At 46.8% G+C, this 18,612-nt stretch overlaps 2 long non-coding RNA genes across 2 annotated transcripts; one reads left to right on the forward strand and one right to left on the reverse strand.

The window, feature by feature from the left end:
* Nucleotides 1-7,223: 7,223 nt before the first annotated feature.
* On the reverse strand, nt 7,224-9,633 carry LOC136357178 (uncharacterized). Its single transcript, XR_010742355.1, has 3 exons — nt 9,019-9,633; nt 8,621-8,702; nt 7,224-7,495 (listed from the first exon to the last, which is right to left on the reverse strand). It is a non-coding gene; the product is annotated as an uncharacterized lncRNA (long non-coding RNA).
* Nucleotides 9,634-15,395: 5,762 nt separating this feature from the next.
* LOC107281722 (uncharacterized) lies at nt 15,396-16,206 on the forward strand. Its single transcript, XR_001547482.2, has 3 exons — nt 15,396-15,523; nt 15,604-15,865; nt 15,966-16,206. It is a non-coding gene; the product is annotated as an uncharacterized lncRNA (long non-coding RNA).
* The last annotated feature ends 2,406 nt before the right edge of the window (nt 16,207-18,612 follow it).

Below are 18,612 nucleotides of genomic sequence, written 5' to 3' on the forward strand. Positions count from 1 at the left end.
AGAGATACGAATTAGATTGGAGAGAGAGTCAAAGTGGACTTATTTTGCTTATGCATATGTTAATCCGAACCGCATATTAACAACAAAAAAGAAATTTATGGGTAAGACTTGTATATACATGTTTCTAGTGTCCGATGTGTAAAATAAACTTCGATAAAAAAACTACAAAATCAAAAAAATTAAGTTTTAAATTTAAAATTCGGCTAGCATAAGCGATACTATGGGGCTATGCATTTATTGCAGTTGACTCAAAATTCTGTATGCTGCTGTTGACTTGGCATTTTGCAAACGGCGATGCAACATTTCTCTGTTTTTCTTTTTCGAAAACACTTATCCATTTTTTCCCTCTCCGATTTATCAAAGGACGAAACTCTTCGTTATAGCAAAGCAACAGAACACATGAAAATAATAGATAGAGAGAAGAATATGCGGTATATATAGTTATGAATATTCCGACGAAGCTGTATTTCGTTCACTTGTATAAATAGGTCATATTTTTGCTGTTTGACACTTTGTGATGTTCTCAATAAAATGGTACTTCCTCATATAAAATATTGAATGCAGCTAACTTAAACTAATTGTCACTAGTACAGATCCGGCCCTCTGTGACGAGCGAACATATGCCTAGACTTCTTGGGCCGTCAGAACGAAGTTATCTCAATCAGGCTTAAAAATACTCCGTTGTAAATGTACTCGTACAGACATAATCGGGGCCCAAGTACATATAGCCCGTCACCGATGACACTCATCTGTGACGGGCTCAGAGTTAGGCCCGATTGAGATGACCTCCACTATCTCAATCGGGCCCTGATACTGAGCCCGTCACAGATGAGTGTCATCGGTGACGGGCTCCAAAAAAAGGCCCGATTGAGATGGCCTTAATGCTCGTCACCGATGACTCTTATCGGTGTCGGGCTTTTATTTATGCCCGTTAGAGATGACTGTCCGCCCGTTAGAGATGTCGTATCTTTGGCCCGATTGAGATATATTTTGCACACTATAAATAGTCCACCCGACTGTTGTCTGAAGTTATCCCACTGTTCACTATTTTGGTGGGAGATTGAAGGAGGTGAATTTTTGACATTTTTTTTCCAAAGAAGAACAGGAAAAATCATAAAAGTAAGTAAAAAGGTATTGATAATTTCTTATTAATTGAGTAGTATGTTAACTAATATTTTATTCATTTTTCAGCGATGGATCGAAGTTGGATGTACATGACTGGCTTGATGCGTCAGTACAAGGAGTATAAAGATGGCATATTAAGTTTTATGAAAGCCGCGGAGGAGGATAGGATAAGAAGAAACGACAAGTGCATGTGTTGTCCATGTAGTGATTGCAGGAATGAGATTTTGTGGGAAGATGAAAGGAAGTACACGCTCACTTGATATGCCGGGGATTCATGGAGAGTTACACATGTTGGGTGAAGTATGGAGAGCAAGATTCGGATACTGATGGTGCAACTGTAGATGGAAATGGTGCAGACAATCATGAAGAAGGAGATGAAGAAGAGCATGACATGTTTGTCCCATCTCTATTGGGCGGTGAAATGGTTGATGTGGACCCTGATCTGCTGCAAGACATGTTACGTGACGCTGATGACCCAGCTATGAACGAGAGAGATTCCATGAAGTTCAGCAGGTTGGTCAGTGACTTGGAGACTCCTCTATACGCCGGATGCAAGCCAAAGCACACCAAATTGTCAGCAACATTAGACCTAATGAAGTTGAAGGCTAGTAGTGGATGGACAGACAAGAGTTTTATAGAACTTTTGGGAATACTGAAGGACATGCTTTCTCAGGAGAACACATTGCCCGAGACGACATATGAAGCAAAACAGGTTATGCGTCCCCTAGGGTTAGAGCTCCAGAGAATTCACGCATGTCCAAACGACTACATATTGTACCACAAGCAATACGTGGACTTAGATGCTTGTCCTGTCTACAAGGCTTCTCGATACAAGCGAAAGAAGAGCGCGGGGAAGGGAAAGAATTCAAAGCGGGGTGGTCCGACGAAGGTTGTATGGTATCTACCAATCATTGATCGTTTCAAGAGAATATTTGCCAACCCCAACGAAGCAAAGTTAGTACGTTGGCATGCCACAGAGAGAAGGAATGACGGTTTGCTAAGACACCCTGCGGATTCGATTCAATGGAGGAATATCGATCGAAAGCACAAAGACTTTGCTACCGACCCCAGAAACATGAGGATATGTTTGTGTACGGATGGCATGAATCCTTTCGGAGACATGAGCAGTTCTCACAACACTTGGCCAGTTCTTATTGCGAACTATAACCTCCCGTTATGGTTGTGCTTCAAAAGAAAATATATTATGTTGTACTTGTTAATCCATGGTCCAAGACAACCCGGCAATGATATCGATGACCTTGAAATTCTGTGGAAAGAGGGTGTGGAAACTTGGGATGCATATGGTCAGGATAACTTCACGCTACGAGTTCTATTGTTCTGCACCATTAATGTCCCGCACTGGGTAATATTTCTGGACAAATCGTGAAAGGAAAGAAGGCATGCTCTGACTGTATGGAACATACACGTAGTAGGTGGCTGAAGAAATCAAGAAATATGGTTTACATGGGTCATAGGAGATGACTCCCCCTATGGCATGCCTTTAGAAGAAAGAAGAAAATTTTCAATGGTAAGAAAGAACTTGGGTCTGCCCCTGAGGATTTGTTCGGAGATCAGGTATACAACATGGTGAAGGACATTACTAATGAGTTTGGGAAGAAAAGAAAACATAGCAATGAGGACAAGAAGAGGATGTGGAAAAAAATCCATATTTTGGCGGCTACCTTATTGGAAAGATCTTGAGATCAATCATTGCATTGATCTGATGCACGTAGAGAAGAATGTGTGCGATAGCTTGCTGGGGCTATTGCTGAATATGCCTGGCAAGACAAAGGACGGGTTGAATGCGCGTCTTGATCTACAGGAGATGAACATTCGTAGTGAACTTCAGCCTGTTACGGATGAGAAGACAGGAAGAGTGTACCTCCCACCAGCTTGCCACACATTGTCGAATGATGAGAAGATAGCAATGCTATCATGTCTGGCATATATTAAAGTTCCTTCAGGCTATTGTGTGAGAATAAGTACGTACGTTAAATTGGAGGATCTAAAACTGGTTGGAATGAAGTCTCACGATTACCACATGCTAATCACAAAGATATTGCCAGTTGCTATCAGAGGCATTCTACCACCACAAGTCCGTCACACGATCCAACGGCTTTGTGCCTTCTTCAATGTAATCGGTCAGAAGATTATAGATCCAGAAGACTTAGATGGGTTGCAAGCCGATATTGTCAGTACCCTATGTCACTTGGAGATGTATTTTCCACTAGCTTTGTTCAATATCATGGTTCATCTCACTGTTCACCCAGTGAAGCAAACAAAAATATATGGGCCAGCTTTTATGAGAAAAATGTGGCCGTTCGAGAGGTACATGGGAATTCTGAAGTCGTATGTTCGGAACAGAGCAAAACCAGAGGGGAGCATCATTGAAGGTTACACGACCGAGGAGGCCATTGAGTTCTGTATCGATTACATGGCCGAGATTGATCCTATCGGAGTTCCTGCGTCTCGCCACGAAGGAAGGTTGCAGGTGTCGGCACAACTGGCAGAAAAAGAATTGTTTCCAATCAAGCTTCGTACGTGCAGGCTCGTTTCGCAGTGCTGCAACATATGGTTGAAGTAACCCCATACTTTGATGAGCATTTAGCGAAGGTCCGACGGGACAATATTGGTCGATCAGATATTTGGATCAACAGAGAACATGGTTCTTGCTTCAATGAATGGTTCAAGGATCGTGTAGCATGGTCGACCGATGGCGCAAGTGAGATATTACAAAGGTTGGCAAGGGGTCCATCTTGGGATGTTGACACATGGCAAGGGTACGATATCAATGGATACACATTTTACACCGTCACACAAGATGAGAAAAGCACAGTGCAAAACAGTGGAGTCCGTATAGATGCATATCAGGATCAGGCTAGATCAAGCACATACTACGGCCGCATAGAGCAGATATGGGAGCTGAACTACCTGAACTTCAAAGTCCCGTTGTTTCATTGCAGTTGGGTGAAGGATTCACCTTAGTGGACCTGGCTAAGGTTGGATACGCAGACGAACCATTCGTACTAGCGAAGCAGGTCGAACAGATTTTCTACATAAAAGACCCCGCAAACAAGAAGATGCACGTCATTAGGGATGGCAAGTGAAGAATTGTGGGGGTGGACAACGTCGTCGATGAAGAAGAATACAACAAGAATCTTCATGTGAGACCTTAGATCGACCTTGACGATGATCTCGAAGATGAAGTGGCGTACGTTCGTTCAGACCATTCGGAATGCATATCACTATAAATGAAGTCTTTGTAGTAATGCAATTTCCAAATTGGTATCAGTAATGATGTATTTAATTTGTATTGGAGCCTTAATGAATGAATTGCATATGTTTCATGCCATTCCAGTTAATTACGATTTAAAACTCTTTGAAGAAATGGATTTGTTAATTATGTGGTTTTAAAAAATTGTTAGGAATTTTAAACTAGATGTGAGAAAACTAATTGTCAATTATATGATTTTTAAAAATTAATAGGAATTTTAAACTATGTAAATAAGACATTTGTTAAAAATAATAGGAATTTTAAACTATATGCGAGGAAGGTATTTGTTAATTATATGAATTTTAAATTATATGTGAGGAAGGCATTTGTTAATTATATGAATTTTAAAAAATTAATAGGAATTTTAAACTATGTAAATAAGACATTTTTAATTATACGTGATTATAAATTATTGTATTACTTAAATATTAATTTTATAATTTTAACATCATTTTAAAACTATTTTAATAAGTTATCTGTGACGGGCTTTAGTACCATGCCCGATAGAGATGTAATCATCTCAATCGGGCTTAGTACTAATGCCCATCACAGATGAGTGTCATCCGTATCGGGCTTACAAATAGCGCCCGTTACGGATGAGTGTCATCCGCATCAGGTATAGTACTTTGCCCGATAGAGATGAGGATTGACTAGGGTTTACTTAGTCAATCCTCATCCACAGGTCCTTACTCTCTCCGCCGCCGCTGCCTCTTACTCTCTCTCACTTTCTCACTCTCTCAGATCCACCGCCGCCACCGCCTTCTCCTCCTCGACGCCGCCGCCGCCTCCTCCTCCTCGACACCGCCGTCGCCCTCTCGATTCACTGACCGTGGCCTCCTCCTTCCTCGTCGTCCATGAGCCCTTGTGGATCCGGCCTCCCTGACCGCTAGCGCCTCCTCCATGCCCAAGACCACTGCCGCCGGCCTCCTCTCCAAGTCCGCGTCCTCCATGCCCAAGACCGCCGCCACCGGCCTCCGCTCCAAGTCCGCCGCCGCCGGCTTCCTCTCCGCCAAGTCCTCAAGATCGATGCCAAGTCCTCTCCAAGTCCGCCGGCTTCCTCTACACCAAGTCTGCACACCGCCACCTACAAGATCCAGAGGCCACGTCGACCCCGAGCCCAGCCGTCGTCGTCAACACCGACGTTGCCTCTTCTTCTCCCTGGAATGCATGTCTTCCCTCTTCTCCTTTGAAATGCCATGTGTGTAGATATTGTGATGTAGTGGGCTGTGATGCCATGTTGGGATGCAGTGGGCTGTGATGGAATTAATTTGTGATTTTTGGGGAAAATGCCATGTTGGGATGCAGTGGGCTGTGATGGAATTAATTTGTGATTTTTGGGGGAAATGCCATGTTGGGATGCTGTGGGGGCTGTGATGGATGTATTTGTGATGAATGGCCAATGATGATTGCTCAAGAACAGACCCTATACACTCCTGATTTTTGGGTTTTTTCAATAAGAACAGACACTTGTTCATTTTTTTAGGGGGGGGAGTGGTAGTATGGGATGTTTTGCAAAATGGATGCATTTTTGGGCCGGCCTCACTCTTGTTCTTGTTTATGTTTAAATGTGGGTTTTTAATGCATAAGAACAGACCGTATACACTTGTGATTTTTGGGTTTTGTCAATAAGAACAGACCATCTACACTTGTTCATTTTTTTTGGGAGGAGTGGTAGTATTGGATGTTTTACAAAAATTGATGCATTTTTGGGCTGGCCTCACTCTTGTTCTTGTTTAGGTTTAAATGTGGGTTTTTAATGCATAAGAACAGACCCTATACACTTGTGAGTTTTGGGTTTTGTCAATAAGAACAGACCATCTACTCTTGTTCATTTTTTTGGGAGGAGTGGCAGTAAGGGATGTTTTGCAAAAATGGATGCATTTTTGGGCCAGCCTCACTCTGGTTCTTGTTTAGGTTTAAATGTGGGGTTTTAACGCATAACAACATACCATCTACACTTGTTCTTTTTGGGTTTTTTCAACAAGAACAGACCATCTACACTTGTTGTTTTTTTTAGGAAAGAAAATGAGCAAAACTGAGGCCAAACTTATTACATGTCATGACTTGTGTACTATGGGCTGTTTTGGGTGATTTTGAGGGAAATGGGATGGATATGCATAGGCCTGTTATTAAATGAAGTTAGTGAAATTATGGCATTTAGGAGAATACGAAGTGTTCCGGTTGCCAAATCTAGTTTGGTCGGGTTACTGCCTGCACGGTACCGACCAAGACAAATTGGTAAACAGAACATTTCGTTCAAATAAGACATGTCTAGAAATCTGTTATCATTACCAATATCCTAGATTGCTTTCAAGGTCATTTCTTTAGGGAACCCCATTCCCATAAATTCAGTATCCAAAGCTGGTTGTTGTATCTATGGGAAAGGGTTCCCTAACGAAATGATCTTGGACGCAATCTAGGAGTTTGCTGACGATAACGTTAGGGATCTTGGATGCAATCTAAGGATAGGAAGGGTTTTGGTTGCCTGTGTGTTCTATCTGTGTCCTCCTCGTCAGCAGATATGTAACATCCATGTTCCTCAAGGCCGGAGAATATGGGATCTCGACCTCGACATCCGTATCCCACTGGAACTTGCTACTGTTGCCACTATCTTATGGTAGTGACATTGATAGCAAGTTCGAGTGGGATACTGATGTCGAGGTCGAGTTCCCAGCTGCTCCAGCCTTGTTGAGCATGGATGCTCGTGTTCCTTTGTCACAACCGGAAATAACCCAATGGGCATTCCTTACGTGCGTGTATTATTCCTTGTCCCAGGAGGCAAGGTACACCAAAAGTTGATACATTTCAGAGTTTATCAAGCAGAAGCGTGAATAGTTACTTTATGTCACGCCCGGAAATTCACTAGTAATTTCCGAACTTATTTGTGCATAAAATCCTCGTCCAGGAATCAGCCGAGGTACACAAACTGACAATTTAATATACAAATCCATCATAATAATAACGTTACACACTTACAAAAGAAAAGAAAACAGCAGCGGAATTAACGGTCTAGCGATGGCTTCAGCTCCACTCCCACAGGCAGCTCAACTGGGGTATAAGCCAAACGTCTTCTCCTTCTGGATCCTTTATCTTCAACTGAGGTTTGATTGATTATTGCAAGAATGAGCATATGACATACTCAACAAGCCACACAGCAAATATGCAAGTGCACAAGGATACCAAAGGATGGCATAATATAGGCTCATTTGCGAAAGCAGCATTTAGCAAAGAGTTAAGAGTAGTAAAACAGTAGAGTAATTAATTAAAAATTTTAATCAACACTGAACAGCACACCCATGCTGCACAGGCCCAACCATCCTGAACAACCATACCCGGCTGTACAGATCTAACTCCAAACCAGGAGCTAAGCAAATTATTACCAGGTATAACATCCATAATTATTGTGAGAGGTGTGAGACTAATCACGAAAAACATTGCTCAACCCGCCCATAACCGCGGGCACGGCTATTCGAATAGTTTTACTCTGGCCAGAGGTGTACCACTGTACCCACAAGACACAACCCCTCATCATGTCACCATGTGCCTCAATACCACCACGGTACCTCGGAAAGGAGTTGTGACAATACCCCTTGCACAACCTAACCCATTACAGCGCACCTTTCCTGGATCATAATCACCCCCTTATAAACAAGGCATGGACTCCCCAGCGACCCCCGTGGACTTCTCGCCACTTCTCAGTCTGGCGCACTATAATGAATCACGCTACACAAAAGATAAAGCCGTTGCCCACGCTGGCTTGTGGTTGGCACGATAAATGTTTCACAACAGTAGCTCGTGAACTGGTCCTTAATTGTCATGAGCACGACTCTCAAAACCATGTGCTCACAACCCACCATTATCAAGTTTTAGTTGGCAAGTAATTAATCAACCAATCACGATTAACCATCGTGAACTATCATTAAGCCATCCTTAAATAATAGTGAGTCATAAGTTATCCCAATAGTGTGCTAATGTTTCTAAGCATGGCTAAGCAATCATAACTAATATCTAGCTGAACCAATATATAAAGCCCAACTAGTCAAGTTATAATAACCCAAGGTATCAAGGAATAAAGTAATCAATGCAAATTGGCCATAACAAAGGAATAAGTTCACACCACCCGGTGACATTCGAAAATAAATGCACAGTTGAAATAAATAGAGAATTTAAATATAGGATCAACATGCTCAAAGGATTGTGTTTAGGATCTGTGTGACTTGCCTTGCAATAATCGGTCTTCAAGTAATCTTCTTGATCACTTCCGACGCACTTCACGAACCTTCGCAACGACGGAAACGACAAGCTAACACGCAAAACGAAGAAAAAGACTAATAAAAACCAAATAAACAGTACATATAAAGTAAACAAACATGTAGATCATGATTTTAGATGAATTTAGCAACTTGAACCACTCAAAACCGAGTTACGATGATTTAGTTATGAATTTCCGAAGATTTAATCTATTAGAAAAAACTGGAAAAGGAGAAGATGATGACGTCATGATGACATCATCAATGGCCGGACCAAGATGGCGACCTCGCCGGAGATAGAGCGACCGGCTGCGGATTTGGAGGACATGAACACGTAGAGGACGACGAGACGAACCCAACGATACTCACCCTCGTGCCAAACGACGAACGACGACGGCCGGCGACGAGGTCTAGCGGCGGCACGGCTCGGGTTCACGGGGCGGCGGAGCTCCGATGACCGGCGACGGAAAAGGAAGGGTGGCCGAGCTTCCCCTCACCACGGCGCACCCAACGGTGGTGACGGCGACCGGCGACGACGATGGAGACGGCGGCGCGGCGGCACCGGAGATGGCCGGCGGCGGCGACGGGGTGGAGCACGTGGCGGCGGCGCTACGAGGCACGGGAGACCACGGGAGAGGGGGCAAACGAAAGAGGAGGACTAGGGGGTCCTATTTATAGCCTTGGATTGAAGAGATCGGACTCCTCCCGCAAGAAATCGATCCGGGAAATCAAAAACTCGGTTTTGGAGATAAACTCGAAAACGAGTTTGATTCGGATAAGATACTCAACGATTTGCTCCGATTTTTGGGGGGTAAAGATAGAGGAGGATAAGAGGAATATTTCCCCTCAACTAAATTGGAAAAAGGAGCAACGGGGAGGCGAGATTTGGAAGGAAGAGGCGGCGGCACAGGGCACAGCACGGGCGGCTCGGCTCTGTCCAGAGCTGGAAGATGAACAGTGCCAGGGAGGGAAAGTAGACTTTCTGCTGGGCTTCTACTTCCAAAGACTGATTAAAGGAGGGACAAAAGCAGACTTCGGGAAAGAGAGGAAAAGGGCTGCAGGCTGAGAGGAGACTGGGCCGAGAGTGAGAGGACTTTTCCTAATTCGGCCCGAAAAGGTAAAGGTGATTTTAAATACTTTTCCAATTAAATTAATCACTGAAATGCTCTTTGTAAGATTAAAAAAATAGGAATTGAGCTCCGAAAAATCCGAGAAAATTCCAGAGAGTATAATTAACCATGGAGAATTTAATAAAAATTAAATCCATCCATGCTTTATATTTAGGAAATTTTATTTCCCACATTTAACTTCACTTGTAAATTAATGAACATTTAATATAAATTCTATTATTAATTTATTAAATAATTTATAAATCCTGAAACGAAAATCAGGATGTGACACTTTATTACATGGGCGGTGAAGGCCCAGCACACACAAAGACAAACGGGAAACAGCGGAAGACTAGGGCGACGACCACAGGCGCTTGACGGCAGGCACGAGCTAGACACCAAAGCCTTCATCATCCAGGGGCTCCTCTTCTGGGTTTGGGAAAAATTGAGCAAGACTGAGTACAACCACCGTACTCAACAAGACACACCCATAAGTGCAGAGTAAATGCAAGGGAGTACAAGGGGGTTATAATATAAAGGGTTAGGGTTTGCAGTAAACAGCATTAAAAGACACTTAGTTGCTCAAAGCTATTTTGTAAACACGATTCTAGAGCTATACAATATTATTAATCAAGGCCGTGAACCCACACGAACCTACCTTAACCCAAGGCCTACGATGATTCAGACCGAACTGGCAACCCGACCCTGGGTCCCAGCTCGTCCCAAGCCAACCAACTTGGGTACATTGCTCGGCTTGCCCATAACCGAGGGCACGGCTATTCGAATAGGTTATACTCTGATTAGAGGTGTACATCTTTACCCACAAGACACATCTTCCTCACGTGTAACCACGTGCCACATACCACCACGGTATACGGACGGAAGACATGACATAGTTTCCAACCCATCCTAGCCATAGACAAGAGTACCGACCCAACCACACCTACGCCCGGAACCCCCGGGACAGGTAGGCAGGACTGAGCCCCTAGCAGCAGGACACCGGCCCTGTGCCATGACATCTCGACTACCGGGCCGCAGCTCGTGTAGCCTTCATTTGTCCTAGAGATGTCCATCGACCCCCGACTTCGTCCATCTCCATCCGTGTACTTTTGTTTATAACCAGACTGAGCCACAAACTAAGCCTTACCCACTAGACATGTGGAAGTACGGTAGTGCTTTGCAACAGAGGCCCGAAGACCGGTCCTTATATGGCCGAGGTGCTACTATCAAAACCATGCACCCTGAGCCCAGCCTAAAACCATTTTGAGGGTTTTGAATAGAGGGGGAGGTGTGAATCCAATTCCACAATAATCCATCCATTCCATAGTGTCCAGGTGATGAGAAAATTCCCAAAGACTAGAGTTGTAAAACCACCTAATGTTGCCTAATTAACCAGCGAAGCATCTACCTAAAATCATACTAGTGGTACCATGAGTAGAGTGTCCACTAGTTGGGGTTTTGTTTATTCTAGGGTGAACAAGGAAATAATAACAATAACAATAATAAGGTCATAACAAAGGTAAATAGGTATGGCTAGATAAAACAGTGATAACGCGGGAATTTAAATAAAGCGATAATGCAATAATTTAAATCAAAATAATTTTATAAACTGGGATTCAATATGTTCAAGGATGATGTGACTTGCCTTGCTCACTTTCCCAAACGTCGGCTTCAACCTTCACGAAGAGCGGATCTTCCGAAGCTGCCGCGTCTACACGACCAACGGAAAAGAAAAGGCTTTTACTCTAATAAACTCCATATAACAAGCAGGAACAAAGCACAAAAATGGGTTCTTGACTTCTTAAGGAAAAATTAGAGACTTGAATGGTCCAATTCCGAGTTCAAATGGCCAAGTTATGGCCATTTGAAGTTTATATGCTCTTTAAATGAATATTTGCGAATTTCTTCATTTAAATTTTAATTTAAAAAGGGTTTATTGCGTCAGCCGAGGGGAGGGGGCGCGCGGACCGGGTCCACGGGAGTGGGGCCCACGCGGCAGCCTCACAGTCCACGGTGGACCGGGCGCACCCGGGCTCGCACCGGTCGGCGCCGTGGGCCGCACGGTCAGCCGCACCCGAGGGCACGGGTGGCTGACGGCCGGGCCCCACGCGGCGGCCACTCGGCGCGGCCGGCGGGAGGTGGCGCCCGCGCCCCTATGGTCGCCGGCGGCGGCCATAGGCACGGCGGAGCGGCGGCCGAGAGAGGGGAAGGGAAGGGGGAAAAGAGGCGGCGGTCCACGGTTCACCCTAGGTCGACGGCGACGACGAAAAAGGCGGCCGGAGCGGAGGAAGGCGGTGGCGCGGCTCGGGTCGACGGGGTCGACGGCGTTCCGGCGGTCGGCGACCGAAACAGAGAGGTGGACGAGGTCGGCGAGGATGCGGCGAAGCCGAAGGAGGCGGCGCCGAGGTGGGAGGCGGTCCGGGGCGACGACGGCGGCGGACCGGAGCTCGGCGGCGACGGCGGAGAGAGAGAGCGACGTCGCGAGCTCGATTCCGGCGGGGAGACGGTGCGGCAAGGGGCGGAAACGGGCGAGGGAGGCGCGGGGAAGGTTTAAATAGGGTTGGAAGGGGGAGAGAGCGGCCGGAGGGGAAGGAAATCGGCGCGGGAGGTCCGGCCGCCATCAATGGCGCCGGCGAGATTTGCGGGGGCAAATCCGCTCGTTTGAACGCGAGAGAGAGAGGGAAAAATGGGGGGAAAGGGAGAGGGGATCACGGGGAGTGATTCCCCTCACTTTATTGCACGCGGGGACGGCGGGAGGCGGCGGGATTCGCGGCGGCGGCGGCGCTAGGGCACGGGGAAGGTGGCGGGAGCGGCGGGAGGAAGGGGATGATGGGTGGGCCCCACCCGTCAGTCAGGGTGCCGGGCGGGCCCGCCCGTCCGCGGCGCGCGCGCGGGGAGAGGCCGAGTGGGCCGCGGGGAGAGGAGAGAGAGAGAGAGGGGGGGGGGGAGAGGAGAGATGGGCTGGGCCGGCCCAAGGGAGGGAAGGGGGACTTTTAGGGTTTTTCTTTTTATAAAACCTTTTTAACTTCCACTAAAATTATTTGTGCTCTGAAAATTCCACTAAAATTTATTTACACATTTTAGGCTTTTAGGAAATATACAAAAATCCTCCAAGCCTTATTTGACTTTTACTTTGCACATTTTAATTTTTGGAGGCTTTCACACACGGATTTTAATTATTCTAGGCATAATTTAAAGGATATATTTTAGAGTCGTTTTGGGACGTGACATCCTTCGACGGGGCGGGCGCAGGTAGGAGATAGAGGTATATCAAACCATCAGAGAATGTGTCTAGATGCAATTTACTTTTTAAAAAGTACTTTCTTCCCGTGCAACAGTCACATAGGACATGTCGCAGCAAGGCGAACCAATGTCGACGACTACTACTAGGACTACTTTGAGCCGGAATCCTAGGACCCAGAATTAGATTCCTAAGGAAGTCTACACCATAACAGAGGTGGACAATGTTGGATATCCGACGGCTCTGACGAAAGCTGTCAAAAAGTTCCCTACGATATGCAGAGTCCTAGGGAGGCGGAACTTCACTATTCTGAAGGACCACATCTATCTGGTCCCTCAAGAAGAAAAAGAAGAGGCCTGGAGGCAGTTCAAGGAAAGCTTCCAATACCCTTTAGAGGCCGAGGCAGGACTCAAGCGGCAGGCTATCCGCAAGATGGGGAATTGTTGGAAAAATTTCAAGACAACGCTGGTCACGGAGTACGTCCTCAACCCAGCCCAACCAGAACCATTTGGGAAATACCCATTCATCACCCGAACCGTGTGGGATGAGTTCCATGCCGCCAAATCAACGAAAGAGTCTCGGGCAAAAAGCCAGGCCTACCGGGATCTGCAGGCAAGGAACCTTCACCCGCACCGGCTTGGCACCGGAGCCTACACGGGGAAACAGGAAGAATGGGACAAGGAGGATGAAGCTGCAGCGGAATCTAACACCCCGCAAGTGCTTACTGATATCCCGGTCCAGCGGGCATGGAACTGCGCAAGGGCAAGGGTGAAGAAGAATAGTGATGGAACTCTTTTGTTCCCAAATCCCAAAGATCAAGCGGTGTACCAGAAAATCGTAAGTTGAACACATAGAATAAATTTCATTATGTCGTATCTTATTCTTCATCTAACTCATCCTAACCGTACCCCAGGTCGAACTGAATGCTGAGAGACATGCCTCCCAAGAGGTCTGCTCACAAAGACGCGAGGATGACATCCTCACGAAAGCGTTTGGAAACGAAGAACACCGTGGACGAACAAGGGGCATTGGCTCCAATGTTCCATGGAAGTTTGGGTTTCCCCAATACGCGTGGCAGTACAAGAAGCACAAGCTTTCAAAGGCGTAGAAAACTGCACGCCTTAAGGACCAACTTCGGGTGGAGCTTAAAGAAGAGCTTAGAGAAGAGCTCACTACCGAGCTCTTAGGTATGGAGGCTCGGGTGGAGGCACGCATCAGGGATAGGTCGACCGATGCCACTCCCGGTCCCATAGTACAAGTGAGCCCCACGCAGAGGCGTAGCAGCTGCGCATCAACTGAGGCTCCGGCAGAATAGCCTAAAGGCCCCGCTGCGGTGGACCACATAACGGTAAAAACAACTTAAAAAGGCATATATTGTATTAGCACCACAATACATTGCAACATATTCTAAGGACACTAATGAATCTATCGCAGGAACCCACATCGTGTACCCTAGTCGTTAGGGTGACACCAGGATTTGCAATTCCTGCTGCAGAGGGTCAAGCGTTCAAGCCTACCCCGGACACCCAAGTGCATGGAGCGCAGCTGCTAGCCGGCAATGCCAAAGTTCAGGTGGACTTAGTGAAGCCCGATTGGGTTGGCTACACTATCCCCCACCCACCTAATGACGAGATTCTGACCCTTGGGGCTGCATGTGGGACCTTTATTCAATGGCCCAAGCACAGCATTGAGATCAATATAACTCCAAGGCCAGCGCCAAGTTCTCGTCCGCCGCCGATGCGTCCCCATCCAACTGTTGTATCTCTCCCTCCTGCCATTGAATAAAGATATGAAGATCTCCAATTACAGTATGATACAGATTTTGGGGTCGACGGTATGGAGGTCGACAGCAGGCCGCACCTCCCCCCTCCTGCCAAAAGGAGCAAGAGGGCAAAATCTTCTCCACCCAAGCTTGACACACGCAGAAAAGCTGCTGGAATGGGGAGAGGAAAAGGAAAGGTGCCATTTGCCCCAAAGAAGCTTGATCTTGGCAAGGCGCCAATAGCTCAAAAGCCTCCGGCCGAATTCACATTGGGCATGCCATTGGTCGGAGACGATGCCTTATTCAAGAAGGGCCCTGCATGCAATGAGTTGCACAGGTACTACATGGAGAAGTCCAATGCAAGGAGGAAGAATAGAGAGACCTCCATGTTGGGCTAGCACAATAGTCAGCCGTTCCTCGGGCCTTCTACCTTCATCGCCGTAGACTTCAAAGATCTATGGGACCTCTACAGGGTGCGAGCGATCGACACCAACCTCCTTAAGTGCTATTCCTTTTAAGTATTTCTGGGTACGCGATATGGTAGTAACTATCCATAAATTACGCTTACCCTGACTTTTGTCTTGCTCGTAGGTTAACCTGGAAGCATGTCCATCATAAAGCACCCCATGTTGTTTTACTCGATCCAGCTGTCGTCAATGAGATAACGCTAAAAAATGACTGAGCCAACATGGTGGACTATATCAAGGACTGCTTATTTGCCCGTCAAGACAAGGACTTCATTATGTGTGCCTACAATCAACAGTAAGCGTGTACCATACTTATACTCAAATGCGTGATGCGTACAACTGTAGTTTGTAACTGGCAATTTATTAATTTCGCAGGCGTCATTGGATTCTTCTGGTAATAATGCCGAAGTGGAGTTTGGTACACTACCTTAACTCCAATATCAATCCAAAAATATACGATTGGTCGGCCATCAAATCTGCCTTGAACGAGGCATGGGACCAATACGTGGCAAGTGGCGGGAGGCATAAGGATGGGCATCCGAAACTCGGTCACACAAAAGACTTCCCAATACGTCAACAAGTTGGCGACCAGTGCGGGTTCCATGTCTGCCATAACATGAGGAGCTTCGCAGACAAGGTGACATTGCTCGACCCTGAGGTGTGTCCTTCAATTGTTTATACACACATAGGACGACAATTTTACAAGTATGTAGACTAACTTGGCGCCGAACATGCAGGAAAAAATTTCAACGATTCCGGAAATCAACTTCGATATCATTAGAGAGGAGATAGCACAATTCATACTAGATGATCTCTTGTCACCGAAAGGGATGTTTAGAGTGAAGTTCTAGGTAGCTCGTCTCGGAATGGCAGAACATTTGCAATGCATATGCGACAAACATTTGATTTTTGTAAATATTCTTTGTAATACAATTAAATTCTTTAGAGTAAAGTCCTAGGTAGCTCATCTCTGTATATACTTGCATTTCTAATTACATATAAAATCTTTCCAATTTATAACTTAGTTTGCAGGTTTTGATGCATGTCGGCGGTTTGGAGAGAAAAATAGATGTGAATGACATATATGTGATGTGAATGCATGTGTTGTGATGGAATATAAATGTGAATGAGTTGTGAATTGGCTGTGAATGCATGTGTTGTGATGGAATATAAATGCTGCGATGCTGGGAATATAAATGCTATGATGCTGTGAATTGGTTGTGAATGCTGTGATGCTGGGAATGGGGTTGCTGGGAATGGGACTATTGTTAATAACCAAATTTGGTAATATCAGCATCGGAAGAGGAGACTAGATCGAGGTGGAGTCGAAGGCAGAGATTGATTCGAGAACAGAACAAGAATCGGCTGAAGTCCAGATCGGCTACGATTAGGATCTGCTGGGTCTAAGTCGGACTAGGTAAGCCGATGCAGCCGATTCCGACAGTATAATTTGGTGTATGACATCGGGTTGAATTGAGGTGCTTCAAGATGATTGCCGCACATGGATAGAGTCCTGAGAAGGCAATTGTATCTATTAATTAGGATGTTTTATGCAACTTCCTTAGAGATATGTTTGGGCAAAAGTCTGCCACAAAGACTTACGGTATCTTAGAGTTTGTTAGAGATAGTGATCGTGTCCGGTATGGACATATCTTGTAATTCTCGGGTATAAATTGTCACGTCCCAAAACGACCCTAAAATATATCCTCTAAATTATGCCTAGAATAATTAAAATCCGTGTGAAAGCCTCCAAAAATTAAAATGTGCAAAGTAAAAGTCAAACAAGGCTTAGAGGATTTTTGAATATTTCCTAAAAGCCTAAAATTTGTAAATAAATTTTCGTGGAATTTTCAGAGCATAAATAATAATTGTTAAGAAATAAACAAAGTTAAAATGATTTTATAAAAAGAAAAACCTTAAAGTTCCCCCCTCTCTTGGGCCGGCTCGGCCCATTTCTCTCCCCCTCTCTCCTCTTTCCCGCGGCCCACTCGGCCCCTCCCCGCGCGTGCGCCGCTGACGGGCGGGCACGCCCGCCACCCTCGCTGACGGGTGGGGCCCACCCGTCATCCCTGACCTCCCGCCGCTCCCGCCGCTCCGCCTGCGCCAAGCGCCGCCGCCGCCGCCGAATCCGCCGCATCCCATCGTCCCCGCGTGAAATAAATAGGGGGGAATTATTCCCCGTGATTCCCTCTCCCTTTTCCCCCAATTTTCCCTCCCTCTCTCCCTTGGATTCGTTTGGAAACCCTCCCCTAATCCCGCCGGCGCCATTGATGGAGCCCGAGAACGCCGTGCCGGTTTCCTTCCCCTCTGGCCGCCCTCTCCCCCTTCCAACCCTATTTAAATCCTCCCCGCACCTCCTCCGTCCGTTTCCGCCTCTCGCCGCCCTTCCTCCTCGCCGGATTCGAGCTCGCGACGTCGCTCTCTCTCTCCACCGTCGCCGCCGAGCTCCGGTCCGCCACCGTCGTCGCCCCGGACCGCCTCCCACCTCGGCGCCGCCTCCTTCGGCTTCGCCGCATCCTCGCCGACCTCGTCCACCTCTCCGTTTCGGTCGCCGACCGCCGAAGCGCCGCCGTCCCCGTCGACCCGAGCCGCGCCACCGCCTCCTCCGCTCCGGCCGCCTCCTCCGTCGCCGCCGTCGCCCCAGGGTGAGCCGTGGACCGTCGCCTCCTTTCCCCCTTCCCTCCCTCTCTCGGCCGCCGCTCTGCCGCGCCGGTGGTCGTCGGCGGCGACCATCGGGGCGCGGGCGCGCCGCCTCCCGCCGACTGCGCCGGCATGGCCGCCCTCTGGCGCGCCGAGTGGCTGCCGCATGGGGCCCGGCCGTCAGCCGCCCGCGCCCTCGGGTGCGGCTGACGTGTGGGGCCCACGGCGCCGGCCGGTGTGAGCCCGGGTGCACCCGGTCCACCATGGACCGTGAGGCTGCCGCGTGGGCCCTACTCCCGTGGACCCGGTCCGCGCGCCCCTCCCCCTCGGCTGGCGCAATAAACCCTTTTTAAAATTAAAATTTAAATGAAGAAATTTGCAAATATTCATTTAAAGAGCATATAAACTTCAAATGGCCATAACTTGGCCATTTGAATTCGGAATTGGACCGTTCAAGTCTCTAATTTTTCCTTAAGAAGTCAAGAACCCAATTTTGTGCTTTGTTCCTGCTTGTTATATGGAGTTTATTAGAGTAAAAGCCTTTTCTTTTCCGTTGGTTGTGTAGACGCCGCAGCTTCGGAAGATCCGCTCTTCGTGGAGGTTGAAGCCGACGTTTGGGAAAGCGAGCAAGACAAGTCACATCATCCTGGAACATATTGAATCCCAGTTTACAAAATTATTTTGATTTAAATTTTTACATTATCGCTTTATTTAAATTCCCGCGTTATCAATGTTTTATTTAGC

Source organism: Oryza sativa, chromosome 7 (assembly GCF_034140825.1).
Source record: "Oryza sativa Japonica Group chromosome 7, ASM3414082v1".
NCBI classification, from domain to species: domain Eukaryota; kingdom Viridiplantae; phylum Streptophyta; class Magnoliopsida; order Poales; family Poaceae; genus Oryza; species Oryza sativa.